General features: G+C 31.3%; 1 pseudogene; it reads left to right on the top strand.

The window, feature by feature from the left end:
- Positions 1-584: 584 nt before the first annotated feature.
- LOC122212531 lies at positions 585-698 on the top strand (annotated as a pseudogene).
- The last annotated feature ends 17,212 nt before the right edge of the window (positions 699-17,910 follow it).

The raw sequence follows: 17,910 nt of genomic DNA, 5'->3' as shown, positions 1-17,910 counted from the left end.
CAGACAAGTATGGAGGACCAAACAGCTCTGAGTATGTAGTGAATTTTTGTCCCACACAGCAATTTTCCAGTGGAATTCACTCGATTTTTCCCCTTAATTTGGTGCTTGAATCCCTACATTTCACAGGTATGTTGCTCCCAGTTGCTGCAGTGCTTGTTTGTTTTTTTTTTTTACTTCATTTTATACAATGTTTGACAAGTTCACATTCGGGTCATTTTAATGAAATATGATATTGTTTTTATATTTGGTTCTAGCTCTTGGCCACCAGATAGTAATCCTTCGAATGGGAAAGGTGTATTAAAGTTTAGACTACAATTTCTTCATCAAGTTTCTTTTGCATTTCTAAACTTTTTAAACATTAGTAATGTTTGTTTTATGTAATTTTATATATCTTTATGCCTATGGTTTTTTTTGTTTCTTATATCTTCTGATATTAATATGGGTACTACTATCTTTTTGTTTGTATTTTCCTGATATCACTTTTTGTACCCTTCCCCCTTTTTATCTATCTCTCAATTTTTACTCTTTAAAAGTAAATTTCTATACCCAATCTTGTTTACCATATTTAATATCTTTGTTATGTTATTGCTTCCTGGCCTTTTGGCTAAGATCAAGTGTAGTATTTAATGTTTTTGTTGTAACTAGACATTGCTGTTATTGATAGAAGTTATCATTCTGTTTATTTTTATGGAATAAGTGAATATGTTTCCATGATAAGACTTTCTATTTACTATTTATTTTTCTTAATGGTTTTCCTTTTATGTGCTTATTTATTTTTATTTTTCTTACATATTAGTTTGATTATGATGCTACTCATTCCTCCATTCCTCTTGTGAATCTGTTAATTCTATTGTTGTCTCCCAGGTCCTTGCTTATAACTTTATGTTTCCTCAGGCTCACATTTAAACACATATTTCTCTACAATTAGATGAATAAGTGATACACATTTCCCACATCTGGATAGATAATTTAAGAACTACTCTACTATTTTCTCACTCCAATAAAAAGACATTTGTGGGATATTTTTATTTTTTTTACTTTGCTTTCAATCCTCAAACTCCTCTCTCAGCCAGTATAATTCTTAGGTTTTGCTGAGAAAAGATAGTATATTTAATTCCAGATTTTAGACTCTGTGCAAATGGCTTTTATTAAAAATATCCTTATTTAAAATTTAAGATACACATTCCCATTTATGATTATTCTCTTTGATTCAATTATGTTTTAGATCTAGGGTAGAAACATATGTATGCTTATAAATATATTTCAAGATTCACATTTCATAATATCACTTAGATACTTTATGTGCATCTCTTTTAGGCTTTTATAGTTTTTTTATGCTGTCACTTTTTCCTGTCCACCAGCTCTATTTTATAAGCAGTTGGTTTACATCCAACTGATTGATTACTTTAAAGGGTGGTGAGCCAATATAAGATTATCTCTAACTTTGAGACTAATGATGAGGTCTGGCTTTCTAAAACTATTCTATTTAAGGACCATAACTCTGATGCAAATTAATATGAACCGCATTGCTAAAATCAGTGGATTATGTGTGTGTGTGTGTGTGTATGTGTGCGTGATATCACTGGAAGATAGATAGATAGATAAATAGATAGATATACAGATATCTTGTAGAGATACCTATATATGTGGATATATAGAGAGATATCACTATAGATAGATACATATATAGAGAGAGATAGATCTATCTATAGAGATATCCAGTGTGCTCCTATATAGAAACTGATATAGATAGATATACATATAGGTAGCTATATGTATATTTTATAAATAGATAGATAGATAGGTAGACACATACAGACCCAGTATATCACTGGGATATCTATCATCTATCTATCTATCTACCTATCTATCATCTATCTATCTAACCATCATCATCTTCTATAGATATTAAGAGGGAGAAAAGAGGACCTAGATACATATCTCAGCCACAATATTTTGTTTTTCATCTTAGAATTTTGGGGGAACATTTTAGCGGATCTTTATCTCCTCATCCATCATCCCAGATGTAGCATGTTTAGCCATTTAACTATTTCTTTCCCATCAACCCATAAGTACCTCTTTTGTATACAGCAAAGTACAAAAATATTTTAAAAAGGAAAATGATGAATATAACAAAACATGCTTTTCAATATCTTGCATTATATAAGAATATACATGTATTTTATTGGTGTTTCACTGTAATCAAGTACTTAGTTTCACAATGATCTTGCTGTGAACAATGGAATAAATGGATGTGTGGGAAGTGAAATTATTCTTTCCCAATCATAATAAAATTCTTTGCCTCAGTGCAACTTAGGTCATTTAAGTGTTGGAAACTAATTCCTTAAAGCTCCCTATTGAAATATTTTACAATAAGAGGAGTATCATTTAACAAGCTGAGCTAAAGGGAAAATGCAAGACTTGAAAAGTGGTAGAGATGATGACCAGATTTTACTCCCACTGATGTTATTGTAAAGTAAATAGTCTAGCTTAATGTCTTGAAGCTGTTGATGACATTTTTTCCAAGCACTTGAACATTAAATATCTGTTTGGTAATACCCTAAGGAATATTTTTCAATGCAATGACCTCTTAGAAGATCATCATAAAAATCATTCTTAATTAGGTTTAGGAAATCAATTTGAGTATCTGTGTAAATCAGATTTTATGTAATGCCATATTGAATGCATGGTCAGGTAAGTGTTAGGAAATAACATATATGCATTATTTTTCTAAATAGCATATCTAACCACTAAGTATTAAACATTATTTTTGTAAAGAAGGAGAATATCATTTCAAGTGTGTAAGTATTTAAGTTAAACACTTATAATTATGATCTGATTTGACATCATTACAAATAGCCAGGGGATAATTGTCATTGTTAGTGTCATTTATTTTTTTTTCTTTTAAATATTTATTTATTTTTGAGAGACAGAGAGCAGAGTGCATGAGCATGAGCAAGGGAGAAGCAGGGAAAGGGGAGAGAGGATCTGAAGTGGGCTCTGAGCTGACAGCAGAGAGTCTGACTTGGGGCCCAAGCCCACAAAGTACAAGATCGTGATCTGAGCTGAAATCCGGTGCTCAACTGACTCAGACAGCCAAGTACCCCTTTGTCATTGTCATTTAAAACTGTGGACAATAAGGGCGCCTGGGTGTCTCAGTCGGTTGGGCGGTGGACTTCGGCTCAGGTCATGATCTCACGGTCTGTGAGTTCAAGCCCCGCGTCAGGCTCTGTGCTGACAGCTCAGAGCCTGGAGCCTGTTTCAGATTCTGTGTCTCCCTCTCTCTGACCCTCCCCCATTCATGCTCTGTCTCTCTCTGTCTCAAAAATAAACATTCAAAAAAAACAAAACTGTGGACAATAAAAGGAAAAAAACATTCAGAAAGAGCCTAGAATTACAGTGTTATGTCATATAACCATGATACTCAAATATGGTTTTACTGTTGTAATATTCAGGAGCACACTTTGTTTCACAAGAATTAACTAGATTCCTAAGGTAATAACAGAAGACAAAGGCCTACCTGCTTCAGAGAACCTCAGCAACTTTTGTTGATGTTTGGGTGTCTTGCTGTACAATGAGGACACTGAAGGAATGTTCTAAAAAGCACAAGTGATATTTTACAGTCCCTTTAAAATCAGTATTTTTCATGGCAAGAAGAAAGTGTTATTGGGAAGGATAAGAGGATCAAAAAATTGTAACCTTCATTCCCAAACAGAAAATGTTTGTCCTTAGAATTTAAAATGAGTTATTTTATGTCCTTTTGTAAGCTAGTATTATTTGACAAATTTTTATCAGTATATAACACTATATGTTAATAAATATGTGTGTGTGGACTCATGCATATACCCTAAAGTGATCCTAAGAGGTAATGCTACTATCACATTTTATATGTGAAGAAACTGATAATAAGAGATATTAGGAAATTATGGTTTTACTGGCATAGTTCATTTTCATGTTTCTATCCCTCTATACCATGAAAGTTTAGCAACAAAAAATTCTAAAGTCTCCTGGTACTTCCTCTTTTTACATTCACATACTTTATTCCTCTTTATATCTTTTATTTAGAATAGTCTTTTCATTATCTTTAGCCTTCTTTGGCTTTTCTTTTTTAACTTATTTTATAAAAGGGTTAGGAGCATGGCTCCTTTAGATATATGGTCAAGGGATGCCTGACTTGCTCAGTCAATAGAGTATGTGACTCTTGATCTCGGGATCATGAGTTCAAGCCCATATTGGGGATGGAGCCTACTTATAATATATATATATATATATATATATATATATATATATATATATATATAATGTCATATATATACTGTTTATATACATGGACAAGTGCAAATTTTACTTTGTAGGTGTGGTAGCATGTGACTTTGCCTTATGTATGTATGTGTTCTTAAACGTATGTTTATCTAAATCATTCTTCTGCCAATAGAGACAGTACCAGTTTTATTTGAAAGTATGAAATTGTTTTCTAAATAAGTACTAGTTCATCCAAAAAAGTTCAAATGAGTCAAAAATAAAAGTATCTCAGCACTTAAGTTCAAATAATTAATGCTTACATAATTCCATATAACAAAATGAAAAGAAAAATGGAAAATGAATATTTAGGAGTCACTTCCTTCAAATAGCTTAAAATTTAGTATTATATGAAATATATGCAAAATATAAGAATAATATCACAATGTATAAATTAACAATAAATTATAGAAGCTAAATGAGAGATAAAAAGCCATCTAAAGTAAATAATATTTCCCAGAAGACATATTTTTATGACCTGGGTTTTGGTAATAAAGTGTTCATAGGTGGAAGTTTCAGATAAGCATTTTATCATTTTGTGAATTGGCAATAATAGGAAAAGATGTTAAATATCTGATCACATACTTTGCAAAATTTGACATCCAATTTAGGTGGACATAACGAAGGCAGAGGATACTTGTGTGTGAAAAACTTGATTGTCAATGATAAAAGTCATTTTCAGAGATTTAAGTAAAAAATACCTGGCTTTCTGTATGAAACATTATCATTCCCCCTTTGTCCTCACATATGTATGTGCCTCTCAACACGAAGTGAAATAGCTTGATATCAATTACAGAACATTATAGCCAAGGAATAGACATTATGGAAGGAAGAGAGAGACATTACCCATTATGAGAATGATCAATTCAATTATGAACTCACAGCGGCACTATACTTGCTAACTTATACCTTTATACCAAACAGTGCAAAGTAGACAAAGTAGGCAAGTTCAAATTAGATATTATTGCCATCATGAAGCTGATTCATTTTGAAGGAGCATTTTGTCTTCACTGGATGCTATGACCTCTGTGTGGCACTACTATTAGCTACTTCTTTATGAGTCATGGGAAAAATAAACCCTTCAGTGCTGGCTGGGGAGGCTTTGAGGTGCTTAGCTATTCACAGTACTAAAGCAGAAAACACAAGTCACTGAACATAGTTAATTTAATAAATAAAGGATGGTGACAAAATAAACCACAGAATGTAGCCAGGGGCTGCAGAAATAGGTATATGTGTTTGAAATGCAAAGATTAGTTGGATGTTTACGTTTCTTTGAGAAATAATCCATTCACTTGGTTGGAAATGAATGACCAAAAACAAACAAACAAACAAACAAACAAACAAATAACAACAACAACAACAACAACAACAAAGCCTTGAATTTTCAAGGAACTAGAAAGTCATATATTTGGCCACATTATTTTAATATGTTGGAAAATAAACACATTTCTACTTAAAAATGACAAGTATATGTAGTAATTCCCTATTTCAACCAATTTTAGGTAAGTAAACACTTTTAACTTTAGATTTATAGGGAGAAAATTGACTGTATTTTAGAATCTTTTGAGTTAATTTTTTCCTATACTCACAATGTAATTGGCTATGTATAAACACTTCAACACTCTTCTATTTCAATGAAAAGTGGACACCCAGGTCCAATTCTGTGGGTGAGCAAAAGTAAAAAAAAAAAAAAAAAAAAAGAAAGAAAGAAAAGAAAAGAAAAAGGTAATACGAAACTGTCACCATTTACACAAATATTGAATAAACTTTTTAAAAGTTAAGAATAGAGATTATCAGTGACTTAAGTTCTAAAATATCACTGTATATCTTAATATTTCTGTTTTCTCCATGCTTGGGACACATTATTTTTATTTAGTTTTAGGTACTCTATTTTCATACCTTATTGTTTTGAAAATATTTACACACATTTATGTAAAACATCCCCTTATCGTTCCAACTATATTTTCAATCTATCCCATCATTCCAATGGAATCTCCCCCACCCCACCCCCCCCACACACATCACAAAAACTTCACTGTCTCCCAGGTATTGAAGGAAGCCAATATTTTCCTCTAAAGTTCTTTTTTCTCCTCCCTAGGGTAATTGTCTTCAGGCCTTTCAAATCTCTGTCTTCTTCTTTTTCTCTTTCTTGTTTTAATATCAAGATTTTCAGATACTTCATCAAGCAAGACATATAAAATGGATTAAATATGCTGCCTGGAACTGAACTCAATACTCCACATAGGGCCTGATCATGAAAACTGTAATATGGTATTTACTCTTTTTTTAATTTTATTATTTTTTTAGAGAGACAGAGGTGGGGGAGGGGCAGAGAGAAAGAGAGAGAGGGAGAAAGAGAATCCCATGCAGACTCCATTCCCAGCCTAGAGTCCAAACTGGGCCTCAATCCCACGAACCATGAGATCGTGGCCTGAGCCAAAACCAAGAGTTAGGCACTTAACCGACTATGGCACCTAGATGCCCCAAGTTTGGCTTTTTAAGATTCACATATAAGTGATGTCATACTTGTCTTTCTCCGTCTGACTTATCTTAGTATAATATACTCAAGGTCCACCTGTGTTGTCACAAGGGGCAGAATGTCCTTCTTTCTCATAGCTGAACAGTAGCCCTTCCTAATTTCTAATTCTGGCCACCAACATTTTTCTTTTCTCATATCTTTTCTCATTTTTATAGCAACTGTATTACATTTGGATGGAGAGATCAAGTCACACAGCCTCAACCTCCCCTTAGTTCACTGGGTTCTTTGTGGCTCTGCTTGATCATCCTGTGTAACCCTAGAATCTCTTCCGTGCACATGTAATCATATTTGTAGATAAAAACTAGAATTTAGAATGGCCATTTGTTTTCTGTTTCAATCTGAGTTGTGTAAGCTTAGTTACAAAAAATTCTTTCCCTATTAAAATTATAGCAGTTACATTACACTACATAAAGCATTTCCTTTCTATAAGCCCTGTCTTCAGGTAATCTTAGCCCCTGTTTTACAGAAATAATTTAAGTCTACAAAACTAAGTTAACTTGAATTGCTGATCCCGAAGCCAGAATTTGTCTATATCTTCACCAATATTCTTCTCTTTCTTTTTTATGTCACAATGAAATATTTTGGTCTTTCTTTCTAATCATCACGACAGAATGTCACAATGGAAAGAATACTGTAACGTCAGAAACTCTGCTTTTTAAGCCTCCCGTTTTTATTATTTTGAACAAGTCACATTACTTTCTGGAACATTATACATTTCATCTAATAAATGTCATTAGTCTTATAATTTCCATATTTAGTACTTTTACTTTATTGCTTGTATAGAATTTGGGGGAAAATGTGTTATATTCTAAATAACTTTTATTTGAAAGCCTTTTAAATGAAGAGAGTTTTTATAGCTATAGAAGTAATAAATTTAAGAATAACAGCCTTAAAGCATTTTTGTTTAATTGCATTTATCTCTATTATGTCTTAGGAATCTCATCGATTTTGAGGACTATAAAAAGATCATTAAGTTATCTGGCTCAATTCAATATAGTAAACAATCCCATTTAAACCAATCTTTTAGACAGTGGAATATTAAATTGTAAAATTTATGCAACACACGTTAATTGAACAATGAATATGCCAAAATACTGGTAAATTTTTAACTCTGTGTTATTCCATAGAATTATTTTCGTATTCTATAAAAATATTCAACCCATAATTATTTGAAATTATAAAATTGAGTATCTAACATGCATATTTCTTTCTTGCTGAACATATGATATTACTGTGCAAATGGACTCCATCATAGTCATTTCTTAGTAAGTATTTGTATTCATTATTCATGTTGACTTGATAACCCTGAATGACATTCTTACAATACCTTAATGCTCATGTAATTTACTTTTTCTCAACAGGCAAATATACTCCATACCCAAATAAAGAGGGCTGATCGTGACAAAGCACAACACCATAATGGCAACTACAATGAAATATATTGGTTTCTATGAACAAGTAAGCATACTAATTTAAGTACTATTTTGGTGGTACCTTATCATTTTATGAACAATTATGATCATTGAATTGTGAACAGTAGTAAAGCCTTAAAGCAAATACCCTTTCCTGATGGTATGAAGTCACTCTAAAGTTAGAATCCTAATTCTCCCTGCTAACATTAGCTCTGATTTACTTCTTGAAATACTCCCAAATTTTCTTTCTCTCTTTTATTCTACTAAAACTATTGTCAATTTTTGGTCATTATGCCATCAACTGATTCTTAATATTTGTTTCTGTTTTTATCTTCTATTTTCCCTGACTTTGCCTCCCTCAAACTGACACTCAACCCACATATCCACACACATAAGCTCCACTTCATGGTCTTAGAAAGAAAAAGACACTGCTTCTTTCTACACTCACTCAGATTCATCTCTGTGTGACCTGTTTTCGTCTTCACATCATTGGAAGACTTTCATTTATTATTACCTCTTGGTCTTCAAACAAAAATTTCCCACAGCCTACATTTTTCCTCCTCTTTCTGGTATATGTGACCATTACTGTCATTATTATAAAATATTGATTTTTACATATACTCTAAAATGCTGTTAACATGTTCTCTCTTGTGAAATCAATATTTTATAATTTACAAACCAAAGAAGGTGAAATTCCTTAGCATAGCTAAGTGCAAATTTAAAGACTCATCACAATTTGGTATAACCTTAGCAAAATGGTTTCTCCTTCACTTTGCAATGAACATCTCTGTAAATTTCTACAGCTTTTTTGTATCTTTTTCACTTTTTCAAAGCATTTTTATATTCTGTTTAAAAAATTCTATCCAAGTCCATTTGTATATTTTCATCCCAAATCATGACATTTAAAACATTCTATATCAGTACAAGTTATTTTGAAACACAGAACCTATTGTCCATGACAATTATTTAGCATCAAGGTTCTCTCTGCTTCCCGATTTTTAGCATATTTTGCTTTATATGATAATGCAATTGTTGACCTAATTAAAATCATTTGTTTAACAACCAAAATCCCAAGATAGACTATTTTTTGAGGCTGAGTTTATGTCTCATAGTTGTGTCTTTCCCAAAAAGAGACATCGAGACATTCACATTATCTTCTTCTCTGCTTTCTCTGCTGTTTTGTTGTTATTGCCGTTGTTGGTATTTCTGGGTTATTTATTCTATTTTTTTAAAATTCATTGATTTCTAATAAATTTTCAGAGTGAGAAGCCATCACCGCAATCCAATTTTAGAACTTTTTCATGACAAGTCAAAAAGATCCTTCCTACCCATTTAAAATCATACCCTGTTCCCATCCCCAGCTCCAGGCAGCCAATAATTTACTTTCTGTCTTTCTGTTAGTGGAGTCATATAACATGTGATGTTGTGTCTGACTTCTCTGAGATATCACCTCACACCTACCAGATTGGCAATTATCAAAAAGACAGAAAATAGCAAGTGTTAGTGAGGATATGGAGGAAAGGGAAAACTTGTGCACTGTGTAGGAATGCAAATTCCTGCAATCACTATGGAAACAGTACAGAAGACCCTCCCTAAATTAAAAATACAACTACTATAGAATCCAGCAATTCCACTTCTGGATATTTATCCAAAGAAAATGAAAATACCAATTACAAGAGATACATGCACCACTATCTTCATTGCAGCATTATTTATAAGAGCCAAGATGTAGAAGCAACTTAAGTGTCTTCTTATGGAGTGAATGGATTAAAAATGTGTGATACACACACACACACACACACACACACACACACACACACACAGAACTATTACTCAGTTATAAAGAAGAATGAGACTTTGCCATTTGCAACAACATGGATGGACATAGAATAATGCTGAATGAAATAAGTCAGACAAAGACAAATACCGTACAATTTCACTTATATGTAGAATCTAAAAAACTAAAAAAATAAAACAAATGAATCAACAAAATAAAACAGAAACTGACTCTTAGATACAGGAGACAAACTGTCAGCTACCAGAGCGGGGAGGGGTTAGGGGCATAAGTGAAATAGGTGAAGGGGATAAGAAGTACACATTTCTAATAATAAAATGACTAAATCAAGAAGAAATAATATGTAGCATAGGGAATATAGTCAATAATATGGTAACAACTTTGCTTGGTGAGGGATTAGAATTATCATGGGGATTATTTCATAATATATAAAATTATGGAATCACTATAATGTAAACATGAAATGAACAGAATATTATATGTTAGTTATACCTCTCTAGTTTTAATTGAGCACTTTATGACTCTGTTGTCTCCCATTTCTTTGTATGTTGTTATTTCTTTTAAATTTGTTTTTCAAGGTTGTTATACTGCAAGTACCTTAAAATAGAATATTCCCAACTTCTCCCTCCTATCTGTGTAACATTACTGTCATTCATTTCATTTATCTATATACTATAATTACCCAATACATTGTTTCTACTATTATTTTGAGCAAACTTTTATCTGTTAGGTCATTAAGAATAAGAAAAATAAAATATTTTGGTTACTTTTTTATCTGAAAACAAGTTTTATTTCTCCTTGACTTTTGAAGAATATTTTTACTTAATACAGGATTCTATCTTGGTGTTTTTCTTTCAACATTTCAAATACTTCTCTCTAATCTATTCTTGTTTGCATGCGTTCTGATGAAGAATTCTATGTAATTATTTTTTGTTGGTGTTTCTCTATGGGGAAAGTCATTTTTCTCTGTATTTTCTCAAGACTTTCTTTCTGTCTTTGGCTTTCTGTAGTTTAGCCTGTGACCTCAATTCTCTGATGGATCTAAAAACGTTATTGATTTTCAATTTGTTCAGATATTTCTTGTGAGGATGGGACTGATGACTTCCAAGAACTTTACATGTCAGAGCTCAAACCTTCTTTGCCTACAGTATTATTCTTTATAAAATTATGAGAAAAATACTTAGCAAATATTATTATGGAGAAATAATTTTATCCTAAATAATAATATTTATTTACTATTACCTTATTAAGGCTTTCATGTAAACATAGTCATTTAGCGTGCCCTAAACATTTACATATTTTTTCAAAATAGGATTCTTCTACATTAAGAAGATATAAATAATGAAAAATTACATTTTTACTTTGTGATAATTTGATGCTACATAGACTTCATACATTTATATACATTGTTCTTTAGTTAAGCCTGGAAAGAGGATAATTTGCAATTGTACTGATTCTCAATAGATCATTTACATACTTATAAATTATTGATGTGTCTCACTTCTGTGTGTTAGTGTTTTAACTTCTAAACACTTAAATATATGCTTAAGAGGTAAAAAAAAAAAAAAGCCCACTAAGAGTCCTTTGAATAGTTATAGTAAATTTTAATTCTATGATAAAATTCTTTTTATTAGCCTTATGGAATTAAATATTATTTTTACAGATTACCAACATTGAAAAGTATGTTACAGAGTGAGGAAAAATTAACTCATCATATGTGTGATATAAAATATCTTGATTTTTATCTTAAGTATCTTATTAATTATCTATAAAACTTCTATGGGCCTATCATTTCGTTTATAAAATGGAAAAATTTCCAGAGCATTCTGTAAATATGCAAAATTTTGAAATATACACCAGCATCTATAGTAATTCTACACTCAATGAGAAAAATGTATACTTTGCACTTAGTACAAACTAGTCTGGAATGCATTCTATGGGTAGGATATACTTTTCTGAAATTGTAGCAAATTTAATATGGTAAAATATTTATACCCTAATATCTAATGTGAGTCTTAATATATAGAGAGCAAATGTTTCTGACAGTTACACTATACATTGGAGAAAGTCCAGAGATATAGAAGTATATGATTTTTACACTTAGACTGGTAAAATGTCAATACCAGTAGACTTTCGTAAGTTATATGTTATATGTATATATAATATAAAACCCAAAGCAAACATTAAATAAAAGCTTTAAAATAATATATTCATAAAGAGTATAGGTAAATCAAAATGACTTAAAAAATGTTCAAGTAAATCATATGATGGCAAAAAATGGAAAAAAAAATCAACAAACAGAAAACAAAAAAGAAAATGTCAGACTTCAGCTTTCATTTAATAATTACATTAAATACAAATGGATTATATAAGCGAATTTAAAAAGTGGATACAAAGATAAACAACATAACCCAACCAAATACTATCTGTAAGTAATTCATATACAATATAATGATATCAGAAGTTGAAATTAAAAGGATAGAAAAAGATGTACTATACAAACATTATTTGAAAGAAAGCAGTATTGGCTCTATTGATATCAGATTAAGTAAACTCAGAGCAAATAAAATTACTGGGAATAGAGAAGACATTATATAATGATAAAAAGTTTAATCCCTCAAATATATAGCAATATTAGATGCATATGCATCAAAAAACTGAGCTGAAAAACTTATGAAAGAAGAAATAAATATCCACAAATATAATTGTGGACTTTACCATTCTATCTCAACAAATGATAGAAACATTGGACAGAATATCATTAAGGATATAGCAAAAACCAAAAACACTATCAACCAACATGATAAAGTCAACATTTATTGAATATTCCTCCCAACAATTTCAGAATACACATTTCTTTCGATTGGCTATGCAATACATATTAAGAAAGATCAAATACTGTGCCAAAACTAAAAAACCTAAAATAAATAAAATCAAAGTGCATTCTCTGACTACAAACTTAAATTAAAATTAAATAACAGATATAAAGGATAATCTCCAAACATTTGGAACCGAAAACATACTTCTAAATATCCATGGGCCAAGAAGGAAATCTCAAGGGCAATACAAAAACAAAACAAAACAAAACAAAAAAAACAAAAAATACAAAAAAACATGGAACTGAATGTAAATGAAAAACTATATATCACTATTTGTGGGATTCAGCTAAAACAGTGCTTAAAGGGAAATTTATAACCTTGAACGCTTCTAGTAGGAAAAGTTTCAAATCAGTAACCTAAGTTCCCATCTCCAACTATCATAGGATAATCAAATATATTCAAATCAAACAGACAAAATGAAATAATAAAGATAAGAGCAGACATCAGTGGTATTGAAACAGAAAAATAATAGAGAAATTTAATAAACAAAAACTGATTCTTTGTAAAGATTTAATAAAATTGTCAACCCTCTAGCAAGATTGGCAAAGGAAAAAAATAAAATGTAAATTACTAGTACCAAAAATGAAACAATATCACTGCAAACCTTACTGATAACAAAAAGATAATAAGGGATTTTACAAACAGCTCTACACATATATAATTTGACTAATGAGGTAAAAGGAACTAATTCTTTTAAAAGTAGAAACTGCTATGACTTGCTCAATTTCAATAAATAATGCAAATAACTGTCTAACAATGAAGGGAATTTAATTTATAATTACATACTTACTGAAAAAGATGTCTCCATGTGTAGATGGTTTCCCTGAAAAAGTCTGCAAAATGATTAAAAAAAAGAATTAACACCAATTCTGTACAATCTGTTCCAGAGAATGGAGAAGGGAGTACTCCCCAACTCATTCTATAAAACTAGTGTTAACCTAATACCAAAATCATACAAACACAAGACAAAAGGTAACTACAAACCTATATGTCTCACCATTTTGGATGCCAAGATTCTTAACAAAATATTAGGAAATAGAATTCAGTAATACATAAGAAAAAAAGAATTATACACCATAGCCAAGTGTGGTTTATTCCAGGCTGTTTCAGTAGCTGAAATATCAATCAGTAGAATCTGACATATTAACAGGCTAAACAAGAAAAAAAAAAACCAAATGCTTATGACAACTGATGCAAAAAAAATTTGATCAAATTCACCCATTGATCAGAAACACCCATTTGTGATTTTTAAAAATGAATACACATGAGAAAAAGAGTAACAGAGGGATATTTCCTTAACTTTTTAAAGAACATCAACAAAGGCAAACAATATTTACTATATACTTTAATTATCAAGTTATTTTTGTTTTTCTTTCTAAAGCTAATCATCATGATATAATGCCATAATGGAAAGAACAATATAGTTAAAACCGGAAACTTTGCTTTCAAGCTTGACATTTTCAATATTTTGGAGGACAGATAGACACATAGATTAATGGAATGAACTAGAGAATGCAGAAATATGCCTATTTAAGTAAGGTTAACTCTTTTCTGACAAGGGGGTAAAACCAACCCAATGGAGACCATAATCATTTCAATAAATAAAGATGGAACAAGAGAATACACACACAGACACACACAGACACACACACACAGACACACACACGCCAGCAAATCTTAACCTATACCTCACACCTTATACAAAAATTAACTCTAAATGAATTATAGACTTATATATAAAATGTAAACCTGTAACTTAAATTAATCAAACATGACTGGCACTAAAAGCATGGTCCATAAAATACAAAAAAAAAAAAAAAATCCTAAATTGAGTTTCATCAAAATTAAAATATTTTGCTCTGCAAAAGATCCTGTTAAAGTATGAAAAGACAACCTATGGGTTGGGACAAAATATTTATAAACTATACGCCTGACAAAAAAAAAATCAGATATAGGACACATAAAGAATTCTTAAAATTCAACCCATTACAAAAAAAAAAAAACTATCTAATTGCATTGTTGGATTGGGCATAAAGACAAGAAAGAGGTAGAGACATGAAAAGACATTTCAAAAAAACAACTGGGTAGGTGTTCAACATCACTAGCCATTGAAGAAATGAAAATTAGACCATGATGTAAACAGTTAAAATTAAAAGTAATGTCAATACCTAAGGCTGGTGATGACACAAAGTAAATGTATCTTTTATACATTGCTAGTGGGGACATAAAAATTACAGCTATTCTGGAAAATGGTTTCTAGAAAACCAAGCATATACTACCATAAGACAATTGCATCCCCTTCTGTGTATTTATTCCACAGAAATTAAAACTTATTTCCAAAAAACCTGTACACAATAATTAGCAACTATTTTAACAGCTAAGAACTGGGAAAAAACAAAATGTCCCTCAATAGGTAAATATTACCACAACTTAGTGGTACATGCATACAAGGAAATAGTTCTCAGTGATAAAAAGGAGCAAACTAGTGATCATGCTCAACAACTTAAATGGACCTCAAGGATCTTATAATGAATTAAGAAAAGGAACAATTTTTAAAGATCACACACTATCTGATTCAATTTATAGAATATTCTTGGAATGGAAAATTGCAGAGATGGGAAAAATGATTAGTGTTTGCCAGGATTTAAGCACTGTAAGGGGTTCAGGGGTGGGTAAAACTATAAAGGGATTGAACTAGGGAGATACTTGAGGAAATGGAGTATTTTATATCTTGATTGTGGAGATGATTACACAGTTCTGTATATATAAATATGTACAAAGTGCCAATTTCAAATTCCCATTTTTGATAGTTTGCTATAATTAGGTAAGATGTACCTACTGAGTGAAGTGTTCATGGGACATTTCTGAGCTAAATTTTTTTTTTATTTTCTTTGATAATTTTGCAATATCCTATGAATATATAATTATTTCAAAATGCAAAGTTTTTTTCAAAGAGATACTTATGCTCTTACTGACATTGACACTCACTTACTTCAACATGATCTGTGTTCTTTATTATTTGCCATTCTTTTCAGTAAGACTTATGAGAAGCTTGGCATTAACCTATAAAATATATAAGGCTCCAGAAATACCACAACTTTTCTGGGAAGAGAGTCCACACTGCATTTGCTGCAGAAACCTGATTCTACCTAGTTATTCAAGAAGTTTTCTAGTTGAGAATGAGAAAAAGTAGTTGGAAAGTGTGAATTGTAGGGTTTTAGTGTTCTTGACCTTGACTTACAAGGGCAATAGCATTTGATTTAAGACATTAACTCGTTTTGATGTTTATGTCTTTGAAATTTACTTTCAAAGAGATTTAGTCTCTCAACTGAATTTCTCTCTAAGAATTCAATAAAGGTAGGGGATTTATATCCAAATTTGGGACTTGTCTATATAGCTTTTGAATCACTGAGTGTTTGATCAGAGAAGCAGAAACACTCTGAGCACTGCAAAATAATTGATTTATTGTAGTAGTTAGAATCTACACAATTAAGGGAAGAAGAGAGGAATTATGGTCTGGAACGGAGAGCTGACTTATCAGAGAAAAGTCACTAACCAGCCCTTAGTTACCCTGGAGCATGGAGACAAGTAGGAACTTGCAGAGAAGCTGAGAAACTAGAAATATGCACCTGCTAGAGTAGAATCAAAGAAGAAAGGTAAGTGGTGGAGGAGTCTATGGAAAGGTGCTGTTTCTGTGTCTGTTGATAGGACAGGGACTGTTCATCACCAGAAAGAGGAGTTACATGAAAAGCATGGGGAAGAAAACTAACATGAACCTGACAGCATTGCTATATCTTCCTCTAACCATGGGGGAGATTGAAAGCCTGCACTAACCCACTGGCTATATCTGCTCCTAATCACCAGGGTGAATATGGATGATGTCTCACTTCTGCTTTCATATATATATATATATCATATATATATATCATATATATATATAATATATATAACATATATATTATATATATGTATATATATGATATACATATATATACATATATATAATATATATATATCCACATATATATCATATATATATATATGTCCTCTGATCATATATATATATATATATATATATATATATATATGTATTTCTCTTTTGGCCAATTCTGACTTGGAATAATGGAAGAAAAGGAAATCTGGGAAACAAAATTCTGTCTTAGCCAAATTGACACAGCCCAAAGCCACCATAGTTATTGTTTAAAATCAGTGTTTTCATGCTGACTTTGAAACTCATATTTGAACCATGAGTGCGACATGTCTGAAAAGAGAGTGGATATAATTTTAGAGGAGAAATAAGAATTGGAAGTACATTTTTCAGACTTGAATAAAGTGTTCATGGAATCAATATAGTAAACAAACTGTAATGATGCATTTTTCTGCCTTTTAGAGACAATCCATCTTGTCCTCAGGAAGTATACTAAATAGTAGTTTGTATGAATGTAAAAACCTCATAAAACTATGAAAAAGAGTCCTCAACTTTTCCAGTATACAACATTTCTATTTGATTGTAAGCTTAATATTTCATGGAGATGGGTCAACAGAAAATGAGTTCTAGAATATTGGGAGAAAAGAAAATCATTCTTGTCACCTGAGGTTTCCAGCTATATGGAGGGATATCTGCTCATGTAATATCCCCAACCTTCAATTCCTTAACTCACTCATTTCTAGGGAAGGAGGAATTACTTACATGATTGGTATATTTGGAAAAAAGATTTGGACATATGTTCAACCACTCTGTCATAATTTTCTTGGGAAACAGTTGTCAACAGGAAACAGGATTTTACTGTAAGGAGACCTGTTGTTTTCCAATGCCACCTGTAGCTGGACCAATCTATCTAATTCTGACATTCAGAAACAGGAAGAATTTGTCCTCTGATAATATTCTGTTTACAATATGCCTGGCTCCTTATTTATATCCATTGTTTCAGAACTTGTGCAGGGAATATTAGTGTTATTTCTTAGTCTTCTTAATCTCAAGCTGTC

This window comes from Panthera leo, chromosome F3 (assembly GCF_018350215.1).
Source record: "Panthera leo isolate Ple1 chromosome F3, P.leo_Ple1_pat1.1, whole genome shotgun sequence".
Classification (NCBI taxonomy): domain Eukaryota; kingdom Metazoa; phylum Chordata; class Mammalia; order Carnivora; family Felidae; genus Panthera; species Panthera leo.
Note: the sequence above shows the minus strand (reverse complement) of the source record. Positions and strands in the feature narration are given on the sequence as shown.